The following is a 4,511-nucleotide window of genomic DNA, read 5'->3' as shown; positions in this document are numbered from 1 at the left end:
AATGAAGGACATGACTTGAGGCTCTTGGATGTCGTCTTTGACATTTTCATTCAGTTTTTTTCCATTTCAGAATAGCTTTTCATTTCAAAATGCAGAGTAGTTTATAAAGAAAAGGAGGACGCAAACAGGGAAAGATCAGAACAACCTCCCTCCAAGATACCAAAACTGTTTTTGTTGGCATATGCATTGTTTTGCATATTTTTGTTTCATGTTTGCTCTTAGCCTTGAGATTTCCATGTGGGTTGGAAAAACAAATTGACAAAAATTCTTAAGGGACGGAACAGTTCTTTCCTATCCAACTCCCCTATGCAAAAAACTTGATTCACCTTAGCTAAAGCTCTCCCCTTCTGTATTTTTGAGTTTGTGACTCCGTTTTCAAAGGCAAACAAAGCAGAGGTTCTCTGAGTGCTGCTTTCCAGTGTGGAAGGTGCACTTGAAGCTGCTCCAAGAATTTCCATGTACCAGTGTGGGTGAAAGGAGATCATTCATCCTACTGTTTTCCCTTAATCAAATTCACCTGGTGCACAAGAAGGGTCTTTTGTGGGCTCCTTTTCCACCTCTGGGAGGATAATTTGCACTTTTTTCTTTTTTCTTTCTTTTTTTTTTTTAACATTTTGTGTCCTAATCCAATCTTCTGTCAGCTTTCAAAAGCCCACCTCAATGGAGGTCCTTAGACTACTGGATTTCTTGAAGGAAGTAGCAGAATTTCCTGCACTTGGACAGGACGGTTTTCATTCTGTTAACCGTTCATTCTGGTTAAGACGAAGCTTGGGATAAAATAGCATCCTTCGCTGACTATGGGGTAGGCTAGGAATGTGACCGGTTTTCCTCTTCTCCAGTGCCAGTTGCTGGGATTCATGTCATAAATCCTGTCTGCTAGAGCCTGAATCCATTGACTGAATGTGCGTATGGTCAAGGAGAGGCTGTCTCTGTGCATCAAGGTGCAAAAGTCCTAGCAAGGCAGAGAAATGATTTAAAAATGACTTTTCTCTGCACATCCTTTCAAATAGCATTTCCCTGGACATTCCTGTGGTGCTGTAGGACAGCCTGGACCGTGTCACAGAAAGCCCTGACATCTCATATGCAGCCAAAATGTGCACTTGCATGATTCTCCGGTGAGATTTTGCAATCCAAAGAGTGTTCATGGTGGCAAAGAGATTGATTAGGTGGTTGTGGAGGCTTGGGACAGTAGGGCAAAAACCCCTTTGTCCATGGTTGTGTCAGTAATTTCAGCTGTCTCGGGAATAAGAGCAGAGCTTCTCATATCTGATCTCCTCCACGTGTCGTATCCAGCCTTGCCTGCAGTGAGTCTATGCAAATGCCCCAAACCCTGACATCAGATGAAAGCAATTAATAAAACTCATAACAATGTTGACTTCTGCCACCACTGATGTCTCAAGAGTTTGTACAGGGAAGGCTGATGAGCTAATCTATGAACGGGGAGCATTTCTACCCCACCTTCCAGACAAGAATCTCAGTAACAGAGCCTCACAACACCCCTGTGAGGTAGATATTATTATACCTGGTTGGGTAAACTGAGGCACGCATAGACGAAGTAGAGAGCAAGCGAGAGGGAAAGCTAAGACGAAGCTCCAGGGATCCTTGATGCCAGTCTGTTGCTCTGAGTAGCATTTCCTCTCTGAAGAAGAAGAAAACGTGGCTGTCTGCTGGAAGATGGGAGAGACAGACCAACGAGCTCCTGGCACAACGTCTCAACATTCATTTTCCTGGATGAAGTCCAGGCTTCAGCTTGTTAAAGGTCAAAAAAGGACACTGGGCATAACAGCAATGAAAGAGATAATCCAGAAGAGGTAATCCAAGTCGGGAGGGGGACATGAAAAAAAGCACAACCAACAGGTAGCTCCAAAGGGACATCTGTGGGCTCTCCACAAGAACATCCTCAACTGAACTTCAAAACCATGATGGAAAAACCAAAAGGATTTGCTTTCGCAGATCCAGTGGCTTCCAGTGAACCTTCTACCTCCTCATCTCACAAGAAAGAAAGAGGGAAAGAAGGAAGGAGGGAAAGACAAAGAAAAAGAATGAGAGAGAGAGAGAGACTGAGAGAGGGGGGAAGAGAAAGAGATAAAAAGAAATAAAGAAAGAAAAATAAAAGAAAGAAGGAAAGAAAGGAGAGAGAGAGAGAGAAAGAGAGGGAGGGAGGGAGGGAGGGAGGGAAGAGGAAAAAAGGAAGAGAGAAAGAAAAAGAAAGAAAAAACACATGTAAAGCCACATACTTTTCCCCGTTTGCAATCCGCCCCTGCTGGGACAGAGACAAAGGGGGTATTTTCCCTTCCAAGATTCTGCAAAGTGCTGCTAGGCGGAGAAAATACAGGGCAGACTGTCCCATGCAGAAGGTTTTGGGAGATAGCACCTGGCGCAAGGTTTGCTACAATAAGTTGGTTATTCTTTATTGCGTTGGAAATAAAACAGTCATGTAAAGTCCTGCATAAATCCACAGCTCCGGCCTGCAAAATCTCAGCCTCACCTTGACTTTGCTGAATATTTTCAGGGTTTAGGGCTTGAGGTTTTCTTTTTTTATTATTTTATTTGGTTTCAAGGATGGAAATTAAAGCTGGTCATGAGATTTGTTCTTCTTAGGGGCAGGAAGGGGAAAATCTGTCTATATGGAGAGACAGACCAATTCTATACGGAAGAATTTCTCATGGGTTGCTAGCGAGGGTGAGGTTAGAGGGTGAGTGAAGCAGTGTGCCCAGCTTGTAAACCAGTGTAATATTTTTAAGAGGGTTTTTATCTAACCCCAGAACATGCTCCCATGGAACAAATCAAAGCTCGGTAGGCAACTAGAAGATGAAGAGTGGAGAGGTCTCTGGCAGAGAGCTGTGCCATGCCCTTGGCTGGTGCATGTTAGAATAGCTCCAGTTATTTCTGTGGGACTCTGATAATTTACATCAGATGTATGGTTAATTGCTCACATGAAAACATTTTCATGCTGGCCTTGAGATAGGGGAGGACGACTGACCATCAGAGGCTGACTTTGTGCAGGATGCTGCTCTAAAAGCCAGCTTCCTCTCGATGTATGTGGGGCCGTGAAGAGGCAGGTAGACCAAAGGCAAGGTGACACTACATGAGCATACTTCCAGATTGCACCTGTCAAGGAATAAGCTCTTTTCTAAAAGGGCACAGCTCCTTTTCCCAGAAATGTTGAAGATACAGAGGGCCAGCTTTGTAGAAGCAAAATGGTGACTACTAGGAAAGGCTCTTGCAAGGGATTGAATATTGATGTTCTCCATCTGAGGGTGCTCCACATACAACCTTGAAGGGTCTGAAATAATTGATCTCACAGCCTTTGAAAGTTTTTTTTCAGCAGGAGCTTTCCTATATAAAGACTTAGGATTTAGGATTGACTGAATCGCTCTTAAAGAGAAAGATCCACTGAGCATCATGCCATGAAACATCAGCCAGGTGATCTCCTCTGTGTTTGGGCATTTCCACTGTTTTACTGGAGAAACTCTGGATCTGGAACAAAGTGAGAATAAAGCTTACCAAGCTGGGGAGATGACCACCACGAGCAGCTTTTCAGAGACGCAGCCAATTCTGCAACAAATTACAGGATTTGTAGTCAGCATCAAGGCCACAAGCCGGCATCCATCAAGTTGTATGATTTGGCCATGGGACACTGCCTATATCTGCATGCCAAGCAAGGATTCCTGCCAGTGCCTAATGTCAGGCTGTTTACTTCTGTCCAGATTAAAACCAATTAGAACATCAAGCAGCAAAATCAGTGTGTAACCGTGGTTTAAAAGAAGTGGTGGAGATCAGAGAAGATTGAAAGTTAATTGGCCAATAGCTTTGTCTAAAAAAGGGAGGCAAGGAAAGAGAGAGGGATGGAGTCGTTTTATTTCTGGAGCAGAGGAGGGACAGACTTGTTCCCTATTCTCCTGTGCAAAAAGAGTATTTTAAAAGCTTTTAGGAAAGAAAAAGGTGATGAAAGCAAACTGGAAAAGTTTAGGTTACTTGGACAGCTCAATGCCCAACATTGTGTGAGGACAGGAAAAAAGAGGGGAACTGCCCAGAAAGGGAAAATTAAATCAATCAATCTGTCCTCTCTGGTCTTGGTGTGGACTTAGCTGGGATCTGTGCATGCTATACTTTTGCTAAGTTCCCCCGAAGGTGCGATCCACACCTCTTGCACTAGACTTGCATAGAGTTGCCGTGAGCTGGCAGACGGCAGGCAGGTTCACCCCAGGGGTGGCTGCAGGTTACTAACAGTGCTTTGCCACTTACAGGCTGCACAAGTAAGATCGTGTTACGCTGGAAAAGCCCTTTGAGACCCTCTGGGATGAAGAACACTAAGAAATGGTATAGCTTTATGTATCTAAGTCTAGCTCTGTCTTATTTTTGGGAAAGGCCACCGGCGATTTTTCAGGCATTAAGAGACAAGAACATGTCCTCATTGACCAGCACAGGGAGGTCAATCCCAGGAGGCATTAATGGTCACCAAAGCCAGTGACTTTTGATGGTGTCAGTGCAGTTCCTGCTGGAGACTT

This window comes from Pygoscelis adeliae, unplaced genomic scaffold (genome assembly GCF_000699105.1).
Source record: "Pygoscelis adeliae isolate BGI_AS28 unplaced genomic scaffold, ASM69910v1 Scaffold121, whole genome shotgun sequence".
Classification (NCBI taxonomy): Eukaryota; Metazoa; Chordata; class Aves; order Sphenisciformes; family Spheniscidae; genus Pygoscelis; species Pygoscelis adeliae.
The sequence above is the reverse complement of the archived record's forward strand: the minus strand, read 5'-3'. Positions refer to the sequence as shown.